The 23,437-nt window shown below is 43.1% G+C and overlaps 1 long non-coding RNA gene and 2 other non-coding genes across 3 annotated transcripts in view; 2 read left to right on the forward strand and 1 right to left on the reverse strand.

Annotated features, from left to right (window-relative positions):
- Positions 1-23,437, forward strand: part of LOC139692252 (uncharacterized) — a 515,972-nt gene that overhangs the window by 409,103 nt on the left and 83,432 nt on the right. The gene's annotated exons all lie outside the window — the stretch shown is intronic.
- TRNAI-AAU (transfer RNA isoleucine (anticodon AAU)) lies at positions 20,969-21,042 on the forward strand. Its single transcript has one exon. It is a non-coding gene; the product is annotated as a tRNA-Ile (tRNA).
- Positions 22,879-22,951, reverse strand: TRNAK-CUU (transfer RNA lysine (anticodon CUU)). The gene has a single exon. It is a non-coding gene; the product is annotated as a tRNA-Lys (tRNA).

A 23,437-nucleotide genomic window follows, 5' to 3' on the forward strand; every position in this document is an offset into this window, starting at 1 on the left:
TATTAACTAAAAATGGGAGCAGGATAGGTGACTATTTCCTGTCTCATTTTCGACGCCCGTTTTCGATATATTTTTTTCACTTTTTAATCTAGGGGGATGTGCGGGCGAATGGACCCCGGATGCTGTTACTCCCGTGCACGCCCGAGACATGGCCACCGTCGGCGCGATCTTTAATTTTTTTACTCGTGACTTATTTCTTTGTTTGTTTTCTTCGGTCTCTTAACATCCTGGGTGACGAATGTGTTCCATCTCGAAAGCGGGGGTGGGGGGGGAGGGTTAAGAGGCACCCGTTTACTTTCCCAAATTTACACCCTTATTTCGGCGTCTGTGCAAACTGTGGAGGGGGTCCTCCCGGGCGGGAGCGTCTTCGTCTTGTATTTGGCTTCCTCCGCCCCCCTGCATATACCGTCGCCACGTCAACAAAGCGATCTCTTCCCCCCTAACCCCGCCCACTCCATTACCCACGGCGATTATCTCACCACTCTGCTCCCGCCCACATTTCGGGTTACACGAATTAATGTTTCAGTGAGGCTGAAGTGGTGACGTGTCGCTAAATTAAACAATCCGATTACCACTTTAAAATTAAACGCAAAATTAGCCCAATGCTTGTCCTTTTCTTTTGTGATAATCGATTTTGTGTCCGTTCAAGATATTGCTTTCTTTTATAGATATTTATTTATTTATTTAAGAATTTATATCGTTGCAATTAGGCAATTGTCCAGGTGGCAACGGTCAATTCTGGTCAACGGTCACTCTTACATTTCACATACATACACACACAAGAGGAACAGATATGAGACTCAATGCTCTTATATACAACGACACTTTTCAGATCGCCAACCGTGCCTTTACCATCACACAAGGGCCATGTTCACACCATACCTACAACGCTCCGTCCATCGCCGCACTCCGTCCATAATCACGCATTCTTCGATTTCATATTCCGTTCAAAATCACGCACCGTTAACACATCATTGTGGCATTTCCATAGAAACTGCGGGAGATTCCGCGACAGTAACTTTTAACGGAGTCATCCGCTAAATTTTCATTGCAATGTATCAAATTGAGGTTGTCATTTTCGATTCAGGTAAAAAATCATTCGCCTTAACCAGGATTCGAACCCGGATCCCCCGATGTCCGGCCGAGTGCTTAAGTCAGTTAAGCTATCAAGGCGTCCTCTTAAACTCCTGAAATTTTGGAAATTGAGGGATACGGGTTTGAATCCCGGTCAAGGCGAATGATTTCTACACTCTGAATTTGTTGCATTGAAATGTATATTGCATTCTAATCCGGGAGGATTGACAGAAACGTATGTGCCGAATTGTCTTCGTGTATCGGTTTAACCTAACGTGTTGATCCGCGGCTTGGACTCGCTACTCCGATATTCATTCGGACATCCGCGACTCGTCGGGCGTATTAGTGGGAAAGTGCGGGAGGGAACGGCTGGAGGAGACCGCGGCCCCTTGAGGTGGAAAGGGAGACTAAAGCGTCGACGGCGTGCATTTAAGGGGCTTCTGGCGTCAGGGAGGGCGACTCTCTCGAGTGCCCGGGATGGTCGTGCACACCTTACCGTTGTACTTCCCGCGTGCGGTGTAGTATGGGAGAAATTAGTGTGTACATTTTTGAAAGTAAATAATTCTGGAATTTCATTGAACTGGCTTGTTACGTGGTTTCCCGATGCTTTTAACAGTTACTCAAGTAATGACTCCATTGCGGGAGATAGGAGAGGACTGGAGGGATTGGCAGTTCATCTGAAACATGTACCTACGTACGTGTTTCGGAGTGCTCGAGTGCTGGTGTCGAAGGGAGAATCGGGGTAGGCAATGCAAGGCAGACGTGGAGGACATTACTTGTATGCTACTACTTGTGCTATGCAAAATAACATGGAGCAAATGATAAGAGCTGGGGGTTTAAATGTGGTTGGGGTATTAATCGAATTGACGTAGATTTGTGGTTGATCAAGTTTTCGTGAGCCTCGCAGTCAAGAGGGTTATAAAGCTTAGGATATGGAAAAATCAGCGCAATTAATATGAGATAAGAATCAATGTAAGTAAAACAAAGGTAGTGAGGATGTCTAGAAATGATTTGAGAGATGGCTGAGGTGGATACTTTGTGGAAATCCATTTATAAAGCACGAAGAAATAATCAAATGCATTGCGTTTCCATTGGAAGAATCAAAGATTTTGAGTTTTCTGTGGAAACGCTTAGTCTCTGATATTTTTTCGCACTTAATGTTAAGAAATACATAGGTAGGCATGTGAAACATTAAAATTGGAGAGCTTAAACTAGAGCATTGGACTTAATCCGCGTATCTAGGATGTGTTTTGGAAGTGGGAGATGGTCCAAGTGGTAGGGACAGAGGAAGAAGAATAGCCCGAGAAATAGAACTTTCTACAAGTAGGAGTTAGTTGACGCCGGAGGAAGAAAAGATGATTGAAAACACTTGATGGGGAGCATATATAATATTTAGTGGTCTTGACTGTTGAGGGAAGGGCATAGGAGTCCAATTGGGGGTTTTACCATCTGTGGGTGCGGAGAAACAAATGGAAAAAAATAAATTTGACGGGAAGGTAATCGAAGTACTAGGCAATATAATAAGGGGAAGATAAGGTTGTTGGGACAAATCGGAAGATGGCAGAGGAAATGGATGCGGAGCGTTTTAATTGGCGATGAAATGTTGAAATCCCTAGAGTGAATGTTAAAAGGCGAGGTGGAGTGACGAAAAGGATATGAATTGTAGACTGAATGGAGAGAGCTAGGCACTCGTATGTAGAATAGAAAAAGATTGTGTTGTAGTGTGGGGTGTCACGTAATATCTTATCACTTGAGGTTTGTACTTGTAGAGGTGTTTGGTGTGTGTGTGTCCATTCAAAATAATATGTGTTTGTAAATACATGATTGGGATAACGTGCAAACTGTTTGCTCGAAAGATATATAAATTTTGGCCACATGAAACGGAATATACTCCAATTATTCTAGAAGAAGGAGTAACGATGCTTATTTGTGCGTGAACTTGAAATAAAATATAACGAAAGCGTACTTTAAGACCGCCGAGGTTTTGCCGATAGCAGAGGGACGATAATCAAATGGAAATAGTTGCGCGGACGAAGGAGAGTTAGAAAAAGAGGCCCGCGATGTAGTGGCCATTTGACGAGCCAATTGTGAGGAAGGACCCATTCCGTCTCAGCGGGGTTGAGACCCCGTATTTAAGTGATTTGAGTCGGGTTTTAATTTTCACTGATGACAAAGACACATTCATTTGCGGAGCTCATTCTTAATGTTTTTTGCCTCTCCGTACGGACTGTTTTCACAAGGTTTGAAAATATTGTATCGGGAAAAGTTTCGTAAAACTGGATGTATTTCAGATATTGCTAAAATGTCTCAAAGTTCTTCAAAGTTAATCCCTTGAGCATCGACACACTTCTGCATGCGGTTTTTCCACAACTCGAAGGCTCCTCCGTGTTAGGCAGAGGGTCCTTAAGGGTACAAATGTGCCAGCTTTTTTGACGGCATTAAGGGTCCCATGGTGGTGTCCGTTGAGGGAGGATATCACTTTTGGGAATAGGATATAGTGTGCTTAAGGGTGGGGGGGGGGTTGGGGAATCGTCGCGATGACGTTGCAGAATATCTTCGCAAGCAGACACTCGACTCTGCTCTTTTGGTCATCCAAAGACCTTAGGGACGAGTTTAGATTTTTCGCATCTCCAAATTATCAGTGATAACGGTATGTTCACTGTCATCTTATCAATGCCAATAACACGACCTACGATAATGCGCACACTTAAAAACCGACGGTCTGAATTCAACATTTTACGCACACATCAGAATTAGAAATTGTTACCGACACTGTTTATACAAACCTTGTATGTTTGTATTTTTGTATAGCGAAGTGTAGCGAGGAATTGGTTGGTTGTGAAAGTGCAGTCCGGCGCCCTCGAGGCTCCTCTCAGCGTGAAAGGTTAGCGTGGCTTTAGAGGACAAAAAAGATGCATGCGCCCGTCTCCACGTGGTGCTATGACGGGGAGCGGGTGGGCGGGAGTGGTGAAGGGAGGGGGGGTGTAAATATGTGTATGTTGAGGACTCCACTTCCCGGACGAGAGCAATTGTCGCCTCAAGGGGGGGGGGGCGACGCTCCACGGCGGGGGTGAAGGGGGAGGGGGGTCACACATTCTGAGAGGGAGGGTGTGGAGGCAATCCTGGGTCGGCATTTTACGTCTGCTTTGGTCAGGAATCCACCCCCGCGGAGAGAACATGAGGTACGTTTCAATATTTGGCAGTCTAACGTTTAAGGTCGTTCCAAGAAACGGCGGGAGATGCCGCGACAGTACTCTTTTAAACGGAGTCATCCGCTAAATGTGACCATGACAATGCAACAGTTTCAGGGTTTCAAAATCAATCACCTTTACCGGGATTCGAACCCGAATCCTTCATTTGAATCGGCTTGCTCGTCCCATTTGTAATAGGGCTCTATTAAGAATCTTTTCGATTTATTGGTATCTTGTGGCAATACTCAAAACTCATCATTAATATTTCTTTCGTTTTAATATATCTTCGGTTAACATTATTTTTTAGAGTGGGAGCGGTAGTTGTGTTGTGAAAAAAGTGGAGTCAATTGTTATTCTTACGATTAATTCAAATGAAATAGGAACTATCGTTTTTAGAAAGGGAGGTAGATATTCAGTCGCTGAACAATGTATGTACGTGCGGTGTTTCCTCACAACATCTTGTTCCTTTGAAGCCCACTAAATTTCGGAGTTTATGGGAATGCCTCGGTAGCTTATCTGGGTAAAGCACTCGGTTGGATATCGTAGGTTCCGGGTTGGGATTCCGGTCAAGACAAACGATTTTTGAAATCTTTGCATTTAAATTTGTTGTTTGGGAGAACACAAACGTAACACCCCTTATATTTCACAGCCCATCCAAGGCAAGACGTGACCCCAAATTACTATAAATCCTTCTTCGAGGCTGCAAACTTCATTCCTCCCTTCATTCCGTCCAATATCCCTATCTCATTCCTTCCTCTTCCTCTTTTTCCCAACATCCTCCCCTCTAGAACAGTCTTCAACATCCCACTGCCGATCAAAACACTCTTCATTCACATTTTTGGCCTCCTTTGGATTTCTCCTAGCCATTCTCTTCTCTCCCCCGCCATAACCAGCACTTCTTCGTTTGTTTTCCTTCGCGGTGGATTGATTATGGCCAAAATCTAACTACCTCATTCACCCTTGACAAAGACGATTAGTATTAATTTCCACACAAGATGTGTAAAAAATATGCCAAGTTTATGAAGTTCAGTGACAAATTTTCATGTTGATCAGGTTGATAGAACTATAGTTATCTGTAGTTATTTTAGGCACAAAATCTCATCAAATGCCCACAGTCATGACAATTTGTTGATTTGTCAAGTTGTGCTCAGGGGAACTCAAAACAGGCGTTTCCATTGAACTTCCGCATTCGACTGTTTTCATGAAAACATTATTTTCCTCACAAAAAGAGACGTTTCAGGCGTGATATGATGGAATATCATAATTAAGTAAAGTTGACATTTTTTAATTAATTGTGTTATTCCACCATACTGTAGGATGAGATAATTCCAATCAAACCTCTTTTCACCTCTCAATGGTCTCCCATTGGTGGTTTTTTTTGGTAGAAACAGTGACTGATCGATGTTACCTTCGTCTTTACATCCAACCTAACTCGAAAATAAATATTTTTTTAAAATCACAACCCCACGAGAAAGCATTCATGACCTCGAAATGTAATACCTGGAAATTATCTACATAGGTCAACGTTTATATTTTTGGCCAATTGTTGACGCTGTTGGTGATTCAACAAAAGTCTATGGGAAAACAAAATTGGTATTTATCCGTTCAAAACAGTCATTAATACAGTTTTAATTAATTATTTAAACAGTATTACAGGTTTATTGATGTGCCATGATTATGCCGCAGTTTGGAACGGTCAGTTGCACAGACCCGTCTCATGAAACACGTGTCGCTCAATCCTCAAAAGGGTTATTAGTCTTTTGTTTCAACCTAAGGGTCCACGCCAGGGTTTTATTCAGGTCCGCGAAATGCATATTTAGTTAAGTCACCAACGACGAGAGAATCCCATGATTTCCCATTCTTTTTCTGTTTTGGTTTAAAAGTTCTTACCGTCGTTCGGGTAATTTGCGTGGCCTGGCAGTTATCTGTACTTAAGAGGAAATTAAAATACTGAGAAATTTACTGTATAATCGCTTTGAAAAAATTGAGTACTTTCATCAAGCGAAATAGAAATTTTCCTTGACGTTGATTTAAAATCGCAAATTCACATTTTCTGTTACATAATAAATTTGCATTCTACTCTCACCAAGTTTTCATTTCAAACCAAACCTTGTGGCCAAACTCACTCTGTGAACTTTCCCTAAATATTTAAACCTCTTCTGACCATACCGAAATTACCGTCGCATTTCGGCTTCAAGCGTGCGAGCGTGTTGATAGTCGAGGGAAATGGAGAGACAGAATTAATTTTAGACTTCATAGACTGCCGAATATAATTGCCGCAACCTATTCATTCCTTTCCAACCGAACTATAAATTCCTTTTTCCCTGAAGAGGCCAGCTTGGCATTTGACCAGCTTGGTCCGATTCCTAACGCGAATTCTGATTCGACCTTGACCATGACAACTATTATAGCACAACAGTTGATGTCCCTCTTGAAATGGAAGCGTAACCTCGATTCGGGCGGTTTGCAGGGTGAACGTGATTCCTCAATTCTGAACAGGCCATTTCACCCATGGCACTTGACTGGGACCCATTGGAGGCGCCCTAGCCCCGGCCATCATGCAACGCTGGGCTAGGACCGTCCCGCGAGAAGTGTACACTAAATTCGGAGTACAGATGATCGCCTATCTTGATGATTGGGTATTTATATTCCCATCATTACAGCATGTATTTACCAATCCAATAGTTAAATTTTTGCAAAACAATTTAGGCATCACGATTAATTTATCCAAAAGTATTTTAGAACCCACTCAACCGACTCTTAAAGTATTTGGGAGTGAGGATTAACACCAAGGACATGACGCTGGAACTTACTGACGGAGCACTTTAACTCATACACTACGTCAAGGACGTCGTAAAGAAGATCCGACAAAGCGATATGCCGAAAGCAGTGGGATTGGCATCTTGATGCGTCTTTATTCTAAAGTTGCCATACTTTCTACATACTCATGACAGACTTTGCGAAGCGGGACGTACGTTGGGCTAAGGATTTGTGGAACCACCAGTTGTGGCACAAAACGAGAAGATTCGCCTCATTTTTCTTCCAGGCCGCGTGGGTGATCCTGTCCCTTGATGTAACGGAAATCTGGCCCTTCGACGAGGTAAAGCCAATAATATACGAGGCCGAAGCTCTGGCGGCCCTTATGGCCGCCACGCACGCTATATCGGCACTCCCTGAACGGCCAAGTATTGTAGTTTTTTGTGATAATCTAGCAGTGGTACATGCCCTGAGTAATGTTAGGGGCCGTCTTATGTCTGATGTAAAGAGTTTATATGTACCAATAATAAAGAAAACGTCACAAGTTGTGACCTGGAGGTACATCTCCACCCACGAGAATCCGGCCGAACGTCCTTCTCGGACCGTTATATCTCTCTATGCCATATCGACCACTGTTTCGTCGGTGGCTGGCATGGTATATACGAGGGGGGACCCAAAAATATCAGGAATTCATATAAAAAATATCATGAACAAAATTTGACTGTAGCGCGTTGCTCTTGATAATCCGCCATCACGTTTTTCGCCGAAATGAAAAACTTTTTTTCACTGGAACAGCTCTCGCGGACGAACCGATCCAGTCACAGCGACGGCGCTGCGCAGGTGGCGTGAGTCTGACGTACGACCAGCCGAACAAAGGCTTCCCTCACCCTCGCTCCCCACCGCAGCCCGATTTCCGTTACTTTTGGGTCCCCCTCGTAGGTGGGACGAAGCCTTTGGAGAGCAGTTGCCCGAGAATCTTGGAAAGTGGAGATGTGCCCCAGATCTCTGCGTGAAGATTTCATGCTGCTTGTAATTGTCCCTAATTACCAGAACTGTTGATTGCCCTTTTCAACGTCAAAGGAGTCTCCATTTTCGTTCACATGAGTGACTTCTACTTGCGAACTTTCAAAAACCTATCGACTAACACCAACTTCTGTTTTCCATACGAGAGTGTCAACATCGCTGGATATTATAGGAAGTATTTTTTACTCCTGAGCAAATCTTTCACTTAAACCATCTTACTCTCAAGGGTCCCGAAGGTTTATTTAATGGGGCATTTCCACGAATCATACCCGACCGCGACTCCTTAAGCTTTTGTCAAATTTCCCAATTAAGCCATTTAAGAGTGGGTCTTATTCATTTAGGGTCTCCCATGGGTCGGTTATGAGAAGGTTTTTTTCGTTTCCTTCGGCGAATCGCTGGGGTTTCCTATGGTTAAATTTGGTGGATCTGCAACTGAAGAGTCGCAGGCCAAGATATTTGCCCTGATAACAAGGCTCCTGTTGATATCGGGACGATTCATTTTCGACCGATTGGATTCACGCTGCACTTTCTACGGCTTGTGATGCATTGAGTGGATTTGGAGGTGATCGTGAAGCCGGCGAACGCTATTCGACTTGAGGCCACCTCCGAAGGTCCGTGTGGGCCTCGTCTTGTAGAATGTTTCATTTATTCACGAGGGTAGGCTGAACAATAATGCACATATGCTTGTAGACCACATACAAAATGACCTTAAGAAGCACTCCTGGTGGCATGTGGAAGTAACATTCCCCCTCAACACGCATGCGCAGGTTTGAGGTTGTTAAATTCATTCATAGTATTTTGAGAAGCGGAAGTATGGGAACGTGTTCTACTGCTATGTCAACGCGAGTTAAACAGCGTGCTTTTATCGAATTTTTCCCTCCACCTCATCGTCCGGGGTGTAATGATTACCCTTGAGGTGTCTTTTCAATTGAGGACAAAAATAAAAATCGGAAGGCGCAAGATCGGGGGAATAAGGAGGGTTTTGTTTGTTCTCGTCTGTGAGACGGCGTGGTACACATCGTGTTCACAGATTTTACGGAGATTTTACGTAAGAGTATGGCAGGGGTGAGCGGAACGGGGTGTTTGGGACGGGTCGAATGGGTCAGGGAGGCGTTTCATCATTGCATTACAGTGCGATGAAAGTTTTAAAGATAAATGAGTGTTTTGAGTGATTGAGAGGCGAGGAAGGGGGGGGGGGCGACACAATGAAAGATGGCATTCAACCGCGTCGCACGCAAAGGCACTCGAGGAGGGAAAAGGGAAAGGTGTGTACAGATGACCTATAATTACAGGTGACAATTTTTAAGAAAAAATTCGTATCACTCTTGGTAAATTTACCATTAGATGGAAGTGTTTTTGTCTTTTTCCAGCAGGAGTCTCCCCCTGAAGTCTTTATGAAATTCTGTGTAAACGAGAACTTGCATTGTTTCATAGTTGTCTAGCCAACATCGCCACGATTGTGCTGCGAAATGGATCTCCGGAATAATATTCTATGACCATCCGTGCGTTGGTACAGATGCACGTGAAGAGAGATGCACCAGGGATTAAATATGGGCTTGGCTACTTTTTTCCGCTTGGATACGTAAGGGTGTCTGCTATATTCATAGCCATTCCCACGGACAGTCGTTGAATTTGTAAAAAAGTGCCCCACCCCCAGTTGGAACTCCGTTGAGCGCCTTGGTATATTTTCTCGATAGCCCGTGCGTCCTCAGACTTGAGTGGCAAGCCCCCCTTATTTACATTCGAATGTCTTCTCCTCTCTCTTACTTACTTTCTTTATTTTACCGCCCTCTATGTGTTCCCATTTTCTATTTCGAGTTTACGGTCCGCTAAGCACATGACTCCCTGGAAAGGGGATCTTCCTGCGAAATTCAATATGGGATTACTTAATCCATCCACAGCCGCCCCTTCCACGGCTCTTCCGCAGCACACAGTCGGCCGGGGTGGGTGGGGGGAGCGTCCCGCCACCCCTAAGAGACGCCCCCCTCCCAGAGAGGGGGATGGGTGACGGGGTTAGGAGGAGACTATTCTCCCCCCTTCCTCCCTGCCTTTCCTTTGCCTTTCTCAACCCCCCGCTTTTCCAGACTTCTTTTCGGCGGAATAATGATAGTTCAAAAAATTCGGATGCGCATATTTGAGTTAATGCCGCGAGAGGATCCATTATTCATGTCGGGGAGCGGACGGTTCGATTTCGGCTCCTCCGCCAGAGTAGAGGGGGATGCGGGAGGATATTGCGAAGGGTGGACGTCATCCCTCCAAACTCCACCTCAACCCCCCACTCCCGTCTCTCCATAACACTCCCCCACTCACGCACGTACCAATTTACATGCAGTCGTGCGTGTGTGTATATATTAAGGAGGGTGGGAAATTTTTTTTCCAAACTTAAAAAAAATATCACCCCACTGAAAGGTTACCACATCGAGTTTATCATGAGTAACTGCCGAAGTAAAAAATGTTTGACTAGTTGTATTTACGGTTTCGCATTTCTTCTTTATAACTTTAAGAATTTTAGTAGGCATCTACGAAATTCATGGGTCGCGGTAGTCCAGTGGGTAGAGTGTTGGACTATTGACCGACCGGAGGGCCCGAGTTCGATTCCTGGGCAAGCCTCTCTGCGTACCTGCAGCTCCACCCAAGCTATGTGATTTTTCGGGCACCAGATGTTCTTGAGAAACCATAATCGGGGAAAGGAACTGGCCCCCCTACCCTAATAATATGTGAATTTCACACGCCGTATAGGGCTTAGTGCTGGGTGAACTGTACCATCACCTACCAAACCGACCTTCGGGTTGATTACTGTGTCTATGGTTTTATATATATATATATATATATATATAAATATAAATATATATATATATATATATATATATACACACAATCATACATACATATATACACACACGGAAATGAAATATAACATAATCGTCGTTTATGCATCAGGATAGAGGTGCAAACTCCCTCTCATATTCGCTGACCTAAACCCCTTTGTGGTCCTTTGCAAATTAACGAAGGCGCCCTCGAGTTGCCCTCCATGTGCCTGACCCAACTCCTATTCCATCGTATCACCTTCGTAGTTTCCTTCTCCTCTCTTCCTCCCTAGATCCCTTTTATCCTTCCATGTTTAAATGTTTCGCCTTCGTTTCGGCCATTCGTGAGTGCCAACCGAAGGCATTTTCATTTCCCCTCGAGATCTTTGAAACAAGGCTTTGGTTTGTATTGTGTCGTCGTCATTTTGCAGGACACTCGAGAGACAGATATCCCAGCATCCGGGATGCTTCAATTTCGGGGTGGGGGGGAGAGGGTGCGAGTGGGCGCTCACGACATGGGATCTCCATTAGTCGGTGGCGATGGTGAGGGGTGAGGGAGGGGGGGGGGGGAGAGGCGGGGGAAAGAGGGGGTCGCATCGGAGGGCAAAGTGGGGTGAGAGGTGCGGAATGCCCTAGAGCATGCCCAGCGGCATTCCGCTTGAACCCTCAACTCGCCCTAATCTTTTTTTTTCAATCTCCGCCATTTGTTTTTCTCCCACTTTCAACGGGAGCACTGCGGCCGAGTGCACTTATTCCCGCAGTCGGAGTCTCGCATGCCCGTCTGGGAATGCCGGGCGGAAAACGCGCGCCGGTCGATCGGAAGAGCTTCCCCGCTCGCGTGCTCGTGGGGTTGATTGCTACTAGGAAGCTGTAATCCCTCGTCGGATGTATGTGGTCCATCGGAGGAGAGAATTGAGCCGAGCGAGTTGTCTGCGACGGCAGGACATCGGTCATCAGCTGAAGACATTGGATTAAACAATTGTTTCACCCTCTCTATGTTGTACATGCTGTTACTATATATATATATATATATATATATATATATATATATATATATATATATATATATATATATAGTACAATACACAGTAACGCATAATATTGAAACACAAAAAAATAGGAGAACACTCACACGTATTTTCTTGATATTTCGACGGAAACAGTCCGTCTTCCTCTGAAGATATAGAAGTAATCGTTTTAATCATTACTTCTATATCTTCAGAGGAAGACGAACTGTTTCCGTCGAAATATCAAGAAAATACGTGTGAGTGTTCTCCCTTTTTTTTGTGTTTCTATATTATGTGTTACTGTGTATTGTACTATTCGGCACTTCCGTGTTACGTCTATGAAAGCATATATATATATATGTATATATATATGTATATATATATATATATGTATATATATATATATGTATATATATATGTATATATACTGTTACATTTACATATAAACTGCTTCAGTTCCTTCTTTCCACAGAGTAAGGTGGTCTAACCACCAAAAATTTCAGAATACGTACGAGTGTTTTTTAATGTTATTTTCTTTATTTTTGATGGCCAACTTCATCTCGATCCTTCATGTTAAATTATTCACATCCGTGAGACTTTCGTACAAAGATTATATATCTATAAGAACACGGTTCAGTTCCCTCCTTCTCTTCCTTGAAAAAGTTGACTTGGACCACCGAAAATTCGAAAACCAGTGAGTTTCTTTTCTTTTTTGATTGTTTTTGTCTTAGTCCTTTAGTGCTTACTTCATGTACATTATTCACATCCATGAGACTTTCACATATGAGTTATATATATATATATATATATATATATATATATATATATATATATTAATATATATATATATATAGTTCAATGAATAAATCCCGAAATATAAGTCGAGGTAGGAAGTGAATGTGTATTTTGAGTGTCATTAAGGGAAGTAGAAACTGTGTTAACCAAGGTTGCTTTTGCGTTGCATGTTTCTCTTTTCATGCTAAAAATTCCCGAATCTCTCTGTGTGTAACAAAAGTTTGAAGTAGGTTATAGGTACCATGATAGTAATTCTGTATTTACATTCCTCTGTGCTGTAATATCTGTAAACTTAAATGTATCCTTTGCCTTTCTACCTAAGAATTTCTATCACCTAGCCTAGCCATCCCTATGTTAGTTTCGTATATCTTCTAAATTTAACTACACTTAAAATTTTAATTGTTTTAAGTAGCTAATGGGGAAATTTCGTCTAATCCCTGAGGAGTCCTGAGAAGACTCGTGTCTTATCTGAGAATTAACTGCGGTACCTTCGCAACATTCGCTGGTTTTTGGTCGATTTTTTCCACATTTCAAACGGGACGCAGTTAGCACAAAATCCCACAGTCGCCTCAACAGCTAAGTCATCCCTCGATTTCCCTTAATGTTGACCGTTTAACTGAGATTGTATTTCGACTGGTCCCCTCAGTTTGAATCCCTGCGTTATTGGCGTCTTCTGGGTATCCACCGTATAATTTTCGTGGAATTCTAAATTCGGTTGCTGAGGGGGGGAAAGGGTGTGTGTGGAGGGGGGGAGGTGGAGTGGTTCCTCGTAAAACAAACTGGGACCCGGAGAATCAGGCCCTGAATTTGATATTCCGAAATCTCGAAAAATGCCTTACCCGGAGATATTCCCTTTGCTTCCCTCAATTATTTCACCTCGAGTATTATTATAACAGGGTTTTCTCGATGATTCCTTTGGAAATCTCAGAATTGGCGCCCTTTGTATCCGAAAAAATCGGCAAAAATGACGAATCAATCATCATCCATCGCATATAGGAATGTAAAAGTCGTCGAAATAACAGCTGCTCTTCAATTTAATTCATCTGGACTCAGGCAAGTCTCTCAGCTGACTGTCGTAACTTCGTGGTAGTATAGCGATTGAGGTAGGTGTTGTTGGATTGGCACATTCAAAAACTTTCAAGCCTATGCAAAGAGGACACAACGTACCAATTTATGTTACAATTAACCATTATTCAATTTAGAATACAATATACTTATTCTTTCCCACCCTTATACGTTGCGTACCCAAAATTCGTCCTCTCTCTATCTAATGTAGGTGTTCAAAAGTTCCTTTTTCACTCAATGTGCTCTGCCTGCATTTTTCCTGCCACTTTGGTTTACTCCCAATAACAACCCTATCTGTACACACAAAACCCCCTTGCCTAGTACTTCTTCGTTATTTTCCTTTCCATACATTTGATGTACATGTACAATGAGGGGGGCGCCCCCTTTTCCCTCGCGAGGCAAACTTCCCCTGGGGCGTGCACGTATGGAGCGTGCATTCGGTCCCAGGGGTGGCAGGAGTCACGGAGCAAGGGCCGGCCGCCTTTCCAAAGGACTGTTTATTCCTGCCCGGGAGGAGGATGCTGGCTCTCGAGAATGGCTCCGTTCGATCCACCCCTCTTCATTCTGGAAGCCTCTGTCTAGACTGGCGAAGAGTGAAACAATAGCACTCCAGCGAGAATAATTATCACCGTGCAATATTCATTCTCCGATACTGAGATTCGATCCTGGAACCCTCGAATCATGGCCGAGTACTCTATAGCCAGCGAAGGCGTCACTTAGAATTTCTGACGAAGTGTTGAAAGGATGTTCTGACGAAATGCGTCATGCACAAAATACGGTCACGACATAATCATAGCACTGCACGTTGTGCCACGGAAGAATCGCGAGGCTGAAGTCAATGTTTAAACAACTGCGTGTTTAGATTCGGCAGGTTCAAGGAATCAAAAGGAAGAAAGAATCAAATTCAAAGAAAATAAAGAAAATATTTGTGATCGGGAAAACTGTTGTTTAAGGATAGCTGGCGGACCCAGTGGGAGTCTGAGATGACCCTTCCCCCTGCTCCTAGCCGCCTTCTCTGGTATTAATATTAGCGTTAGTCGACCAGGTTATGGTAGGTTTTGAAATAACCATGGCACTGTACCCTACTCTGCTCCAATGGCCAAACTAACACGATGCAAATTATGCTTTAACCCCATACTACATATTACAATAACCTACACTTTATCTCTACATGTGTTCTTATTCTGCCTCCCTCGTTTTGATCCAATGTGACCCCTTCCCCCTTCGCCTTCCCAGCATTCTCGCCTTTATTGACATCCCTGGCATTGCCTCTCATTGTTCCTTGCATTCACTTGTCCTGCCTCGTTTGGATTTATCCCAACTACCTTCTCAATTCACCTGCCATGCCCAGAACTTCGCCTTTTTTATCTTACACACATTTTTCTTTTTTTTTCATTCTTCTATCCAATAACGATTCAAAAGCCTCTGATTGTACTCCAGTCCTCTTGCTTCAGTGACCAAGTTTCTTTAAGGAAATCTCAACTCCCTGGCGGTATCGTATTCACCTCTCCATCACATCCGTCCTCAAAGCCTTCTTGACCCCCTACCTCCTCTTTCGGGGAAAAAGGCTTTATCCTATTGAAATTCTACTTCTTGTTTCCCGACTGCTTTCACCATCTTCGTTCAAAGCACCTCGTTTGCGCCTGAACTAGTTAATGCCCTCCAATCATATGTTTCTCCATTTCCTCCTCATCGAGAAACTCATTGCCCCTGTTCATTTGCGTGGATACTCATCCCATACCCATCACCTTCATTTTGTGATGTGCTTAAGCACTGAGTAGTAATCCTCTTGCTGACTGGCTAATTAAAGCTCCATCATCTACATATCTTACTGGTTTTCAGTTGAGTTCCCCTCCTACTTTCACTCTTTTCTATTTATTGGACAGTTTAGGCATGGATGGGGGGAAGACCAAGGCAGGAATGGTTCCATCAAATATTATTGAGTGGTGCGCACGTTGTAGCTTATGAAGCGATTTGAGTGTGGCTGTGTGTGTTGTGGTTTATACGTGTGTCACATGGGGGAGGGGGGTACATGGGAATGAAGATGTCGTCTGCTCGAGGGCAACCAGGGAACAAGCGAGCATCTTGAGTGCAGGTCGCGTGGGGAAGCATCTTCACGCCTTCTCAAATTTTCGAATGCTGCCTTCTTCTCTTCCCTCTCCCGATGCTTCCTCTTTTTAAGTGTTCTCCGGACACGCCGGCCCGTCCCGTTCCTTTTCCCCGAACGGGTGTCCCCCCCCCCCCCCCCGGGCGCTCTGAATCCTCGAAGCCCGCATCCCTCGCCCCTCCCTCCATCCCACGATCCGGCGCGGTATTTTCGCGAGAGGGATGCTGTGTGTCCTTTTCTCTCGCTCTCTCTCTCTCTTCCCTCCAGACGCGCGCACCTGCCCCGAGTTTCACTCCAAGCGCACACACAAAAAAGCATTTCTTCGAGGGGCGGGTAGGGCCTTCCACGAAAGGCGTCGCTCCGTCTCTCTTGCCTTTTTCCACTCTCATCCGCTTAGCATATCAGATGATAATGATTCCAGGTCATCGCCATTGGTTATTTCCATTAGGGTTAGGTTTGAGCGACTTGATTAAATTAAAAGAAAAAAAACCCTCTTGGGTGTCTTTGTGCTACATCTCAAAGGTAAACCCTTGTCTACCCTACATTATTTTCATCGTCATTTCTTCATTCTTTCTCGTACTAAAGACTGCATGTTCATAACACTCGTTCAGATTCCGATTCTGATGATGACGGTCGGTATACGTATGTATTTATGTATGTACACACGTTTTCAACGGTCATGCCATCTTCGTCCAACAAGAAGAATACTGTTCTCTTGAGCACAATTCTTTGTATTTATGTTTTAATTGGGTTTTCAAAGCGTAAGATGTGTTGCCGCTGCTCGATATTTCCTTCAAGAGGGTGAGTATATACGAGGACATAACTCGTACTGGACATAATATATGTTTACCATATATGTGCGACCATATCCTCTCCCAAAAAATCGGGGCAGTTGGTTCCGTTAAAAACATCAGATTTGAAAGGTTAATGGTGGGAGAATGAACCCATTAAATTGAAGGTCCGCGTTTCAATTTGGAGAGAAGGAAATTATTTTCTACTGGGAAAATGCGACCTTCCCCACTTAACTGATATTGATTCTTTATGTGTTTGTGTCCCTTTTATTTAAGAATATTTTTTTCAACATTTGTTGTACATTAGTGTTTGAATACACACGCACTTGTATTGGTAATGAACTATTGTATATATATGTATAAAAGCTATGAACTATATAAAAAGGTATATGCCAATAAATTATTGTTTTAACTAATTTGGGGAAATTATTCAAACTATTACCTGGAGAATTAGCAGACTAAGTTTGATACGCCGGCCTACAGTTTGTCAGGTAACTGTCGACATTTTCAATCTTGTAATATCAGCGTCCATGGCAAATGAAACGTAGAATTGGAAGATAGCGATGAAGTCAATTCTGGATGTTCCTCGGAAATCCCAAGCTTTCTTTTTTTTCCTTTTTTGAAAATGAATGGATTACGTGTTTGCATTGAGTTATATCTGCTGGAATTAATCAGTGGGCTAATTCTGTAGATTGGTATGGCTCAACTCCCTGAATGCAAGAAAAGCATCCAAATTTTGATTAACTAGTATTTTTTTTAAGCCTTCGTGAAAGATGCCGGAGGCGTCTGTCTCAGCCCATTTCGATTCGCTGCGGAGAGTTTTTTGAGCTGATGGCCGATGGAAGCTGGGTTCTAAGTAATTCCACTCGCTCTTGGGGGAAGGGGGTAGGCAATTTTTCTCGTTTTCATCCTTTTACATGCGATTAGTTTCTCCGCCGAACTAATCTCTCCCTATCTTCCGTTCACCCGAATTAGATTTCGGATCCAAATTTAAAATAGCTTTTCTGGGAGACCTCCCCAATTCGTAAACCCCCATTCCGCCCACGAAGAAGCTTTCAGCCTTGCCCACTCCCAGTATTGACCCTGAAATGAAAGATCGTATCTGGAGTACCCTCGAAATTTGCCCTTTTTCTAAAGGGATTCTACTTGAAGAGTCCTTTATGTTCATTCTGGGCATTACTCTTATATAGATACGTACTTGTAGGTATTTAAACGCTCCATAAAAACTATTGTCTCTCGCATAGCGAAAGCTTCCTTTGGTTTCCTCCAATCATTTCCTTTTTCTATGCTTCGTGTCTTCCGCTTTCCTCCATACCACTCAAAAAGCTGCTCCTTTCGGCTTTCCTTCCTGAAGTGTCAATTTTTTTTCATGACGGTTAATCACCGGTTGCTCTAAAATACCGCAGGAGAGTGCGACGGTGCGCAGATCCGCGAAAAAAATACGGAACCCGAGGAGATATCCAGGTTATCGGTCTAAGTGCACCTCGTGTGATTTGTTTGAAGCAAGCATACACCAGTGTGTGCATTTAATTTCATTATTTAATTCAAATATTTACGAAACTTCAGTGGAACTATATAATTCGCATGTTTTTAAAATGTTGTTCCCTGTAAAGTATATGTGGCAGATTTTGTGTTAGGATTTGATATTACGTAGTGTGGTTCCCTTAAACTCTGGTTACCTGGACTGTATTGAATTTTTATCGGATTATTACCACATGGCTAATTAATTATGGTCGAAGTATACCCTCACCTAACAAATCCAACCTTTGGATTAATAATAAAATTTGTGGAACATATTTCGCCCTTACAATGGGAATAGGTTTCCTAAATACATTAAATTTGTCCCAATATGTTACCGGGATCCACTTTCACAGCATTAATGAATAAGTATATATATGTTTACCTATAGGAATGATATTCAACGGGGAATCCGTAAAATCAGTTAGGTTCGCTGATGACCAAGCTCTATATTGTCAGTCAGCCAAGGGGTTGCAAGCATTTCTGAGTGAATTGGAAATTCGGTGCGATAGATATGGGATGAAAATCTATGTAAATAAAACAATGGTATTTCTGATTTCCATAAAGAAAAAGACTAAGGTTAACATGAAATAAGATGGCAAAAACTATAGCAGGTGGAACAGGTTACGTATCTGGGAATGGTTTCGGACCAATATGGAAAATGGGACGTAAGGAGAAGAATTTCGCTCGGCACAGACGCTTTCACTAGGCGGAGGGAATTGATGACAGGGACCTTGAGTAAGGATGTTAAGAAAAGGCTCGTCAAAACTTTGATTTGGAGCGTAGCCTATGTACGGCGCGGTAAAAATGGTCGTTAAAACAGTAGGATAGGCGTCGTTTGGAGGATTTTGAAATATGGGTGTGGAGAAGAATGGAGGAGGTGAAGTGGATAGAGAAGAAAACAAATGAGGAATTGCTGGGTAAGGTGGGCGAAGAGACGGGTTTGTTGGGAGAAATTATAAGGAGGCAGGAAAAATGGATGAAGAGCATATTGATTGGCAGTGGAATGTCGAGGACTGTGATAGAGGGAGATTGTCAGGAAAACAAGGAAGGGGGAGGAATAGGATAGGGATGCTGGATGGGATTAAGGGAGGAAGGAAGTACATGGAGAAATTGGTCCAACCTTGTTATAATTCCCAAAAATATTGTTTGAACGCTGACCCATTGTAAAAGGCGAAAGTTAACCGATCATTGTCCAAAAAACTTTTGTCAGTATATTCCCTTTACAGGCATATGATATTGGGCTAGTTACGGCAGATAACTGCAAATGACATCATCAGGATTGGTTCAATAATGTGCCAATGTTCAGGGCAGCGCAATGGTCAGGGCTTCACCATACGTGATTAGGAAACATATTTTGAAATGGGTTTTATCGCCAGGTACATTAATGCAATCCAGTCCAATGATCCAACATGATGGGAAATTCCTCCGAATTTTGTGCGAAGTGGGAGTGAAGTTTTTTACTCCAGTGTTAATGATTCTCGTGATCATACCGCCACCCTAACGTAGTTTTTGAATTTAAAATTTTGTATTTTAACACTACCATATCCATCAAGTTTTAAGTGTGCGATTGAGGACAAATATTGGTTGAGCAATTCCTGTCAAACATATGGAAAACATTTTCTTCCGATATTGTGAAGATATCAACTCTAGGGCATTATAACCCGATGTTTGCCAATTCACGGAGCATCCGAGTGACGTTGTGCCCGGCGAGAACACGGCCTCGATCATCACGAGTGTGCTGCCTGGGTCATTTAGCGTTGGAGTTGGTGATTTTGGGACGTTTCAAGGATAGCGGTGGTGGCCTTGCATGAATCTGAAACTGAGCTGAAAGATGCAGTGGTCTCCTTGAAGCGCCTTTTCCTTTTATCGGTGATGCTGATTGCCTTATTCTGAGCATTCACATCCCCAGAAATGGTTAGACGTGAGATTGGACTTACGAGCAACTGAATTTTACGAAGAAATTATCTCCATATACAGGGTAAATGTATGAGTGGAGATGTATTCAAATTGTGGGCTATCCTCACGCGGGAAGCGGCAAGCTCACACCATCAGGATACGCAAGCAGAGGCCATGCGATGTTTGTAGGGCTGTTATGGGAGGCGCCAAACTCATATTTTCTAGACTAATTGACATTTAAAACACGTTCTGGTTGCTCTCTCACAAAAAATCAAATTCCTACTCTTCTTGACTCTCAAGTGGCCAGTAAATTAATATACATAAATCCGGCATATCATAACCATTAAAATAGTGTCTCACTCGCCCAACTGTCGTCTTTCAAACAATAACAATTATCTGTTAAAATAATGCTAAATCCTTCGAGATGTATTGTAAAGTTATTTGTGTGAAAATATGCCAATTCAATGAATGCTAAATCCTTCGAGATTTATGGTGGGACACTCTGTGTTGTATGTAATGATTCAAAGATTATTGATTTTACAATTCCTTTTTTATAAAGACGGTTGTCAGAACACAGGTTTGTCCTCAGTGAAAATCCATACCTTTTATATTTAAGGGTATATTATACGTTGCATATAGTAGTTGAAAACAGTAAAGTCCCAAACCTCCCTCGTTAATTAAGATCAATGGTGCAAATTTAGTCTCCTTCAAGCACAAAAATGAGTTCCGGATTTTCGTAAAAAGCACCTTGGTATTGATTTCTGAAATTCTTCGGGGCATGAGAAAAAGTTTTATTCGTGAAAAGGCAGCACCAACTGATGTTGACTAATGAAAAACTACTGATACGTTTTCCTCGACTACCCTCAACTATCCCGTTAGTATGGACTTGGTAGATACGGAACTTGTAGCGAAAAATTCGCACGAAAGTTCGCCTGGCCCATTAGCTCAGTTGGTTAGAGCGTCGTGCTAATAACGCGAAGGTCGCGGGTTCGATCCCCCCATGGGCCAACTTTTTTTCCTTCACGTATTGCAGTGTCCGATTATTTTACCATGCCGTTTCTTAAAATTTTTGATTCCTCAATTTTCTGTACTGTTTTTTTCTATTTTTTTTCTCAATTTTCAGGAGTTATGTAACTCAGGAATGAGTTTCATTGTTACTCATAGTCGATGCTCTCAATAAACTTCTACATCATTTGACCATGCCCTAGTTCCTGTCATCCAATTTTCTGAGATCGCAGATTTTCGAGGCGTTCAGATGAAAGACTCTCCATTCTCAGGATGTCACCGCGTAGGTTGTTTTTCTGGCAACAGTTTCGCCCGTGTTTCAACGAGCGTCTTCATGTCGAAGTGAAGTGAAGTGACTTCACTTCGACCTGAAGACGCTCGTTGAAACACGGGCGAAACTGTTGTCAGAAAAACAATCTACGCGGTGACATCCCGAGAATGGAGAGTCTTTCATCCAATTTTCTGTTTCAACCAAAAGTTTTGTTTGATATTTTTCATGTTCATGGACATATCAATAGCATTGAGTTGACAATTGTTCACAACGTGGCCTTAAAGATGTCGAATGTCGGGCTGTCGAATTCTCGTGCAGCTGACTGTCCAGGTCGAAAACGGCTGGATGCCGCTAATGACCCTGATTATGAAGCCATCTACATCTGCAGAACACCCCGCAAGCCGCTGCAAGGGCGTGTGGCGGGTGTTGTTAGGTCACCACCCATAAAAGAGATTATTACCACATGCAAAGCCGACACATTCATGCCAATTCACGCATTCAGAAGCGAATGTGATATTCATGCGAAAAACCTTTTAACTTACACGCATTCAAATATATACATAAACTATCAACTTACATTCAAATGCTCCAGCGAATATACCTTAGTGTGTCTACGCAGCGTTTAATGTTGCCCTGACTTGTAAATCGAACGCATTTACTATTTCTATCTTGATTTTGGCCACTGATTTCCTGATTGTCCGGGGAAATAACGAGTGTGTGTATCTATCCAAAACAATAAATCTCCCTCATCTTATCTTTGTGGTCTGACCTATCCAAATAGTGTGGGGCCATAATAATTCCTTTAGCCATTAAACTCGTTTGTTCTGAACCTTTCTTAAAGTCTCATTCTCGCTTGTTCTCTTCGGATCTCAAGTGACTCCAAAACTATAATTCCTCTGAAAGACCTGTAACACTCGTCGTCTTCTTATCGTGAAAATGTTTGACGAATCTGGAGTATTTTCTTTGGACTTTATTTAATTCGTTTTGACAAAATGTCTCCCAAGGATCACAAATACTCGCGGCTTATTCCAAATGTGGCCTAACTTGAGAGAAATGATCAAAACCCATTGTCACCTAGAGTTCGTGATTTCATCCTTAGTTTTAGTTTCAGACCTTGATTCATCAGGTGAACGTTAATTAGGGACAACATCGACGTCCTGTAAGAGGAAAAATTTTGCACAGTGAAAAAATTTCGCTTGGAACCTATAAGATTAAGTCATCCTCTTGTGCTCCTGAATATGTTTAGGCATGTCTTTTCTTTTACGACAGCGAGGTCGATAGGGTGTACTTATCAGAGCCCGATTGAAGAAAACGAATAAATAAATATCGACCTGGGAATCACGGACTGAAGGGTTTAATACCTCCGATTAGGGTTTCTCTACATGAGTCCTAATTTATTTAGGCTTTGTACAATAAGAGCACATTCTGGACTTTTACATCGGACTTTCAACAGTATAAAAATACACAAGATTAAGAACACCCATCTCCTAGGCAAAGAAAAACCCATCCAGACGCGAATTGGTAAGGGAGGACGGTAACCCGCCGCCACCGAGACCGATAAAAAGAATCGCCCAACGTGGGGCTCGAACCCACGACCCCGAGATTAAGAGTCTCGTGCTCTTCCGACTGAGCTAGCCGGGCTATGGAAATCGTAGGTGAAAGTATTTACTAGAGTTGTGCGTACACGGCTAGTACATGCCTCGGCAGAAGTTTCCGGTCATTACCTGGCATTGGATTGTGCCGCAAAATGGCAACAGCATAGGGGAAAAGGTTCCCGACGGCAGCCATGCTGTGCGGGTCTCCACGGCTGAGAGGTCCCGATAACTGAAGGTGCGGTAGGTTGACTGAGGGGAGTTAATGGGGAAAAGTATCTCATTAACCCTTAGGGTTAATGAGGCCTTCCCCCTCCCCTCATTGAAAGATCTCGTAGTCACGCCATGCCTCCGAAAAGGCTTTGGTTATGGTTTCCCAGGAAGACCTGGTACCCGAAAAATCACTTAAGCTTGGGTGGAGCTGAAGGTGCCCAGAGTGCCTTGCCCGGGAATCGAACCCGGGACCCTCTGGTCAGCAGCCCAACGCTCCACCCACTGGACTACCGCGACCCACACATATAAAAATAGTTTCTTT

This window comes from Hetaerina americana, unplaced genomic scaffold, assembly GCF_022747635.1.
Source record: "Hetaerina americana unplaced genomic scaffold, ioHetAmer1.1.p SCAF_4, whole genome shotgun sequence".
Classification (NCBI taxonomy): Eukaryota; Metazoa; Arthropoda; class Insecta; order Odonata; family Calopterygidae; genus Hetaerina; species Hetaerina americana.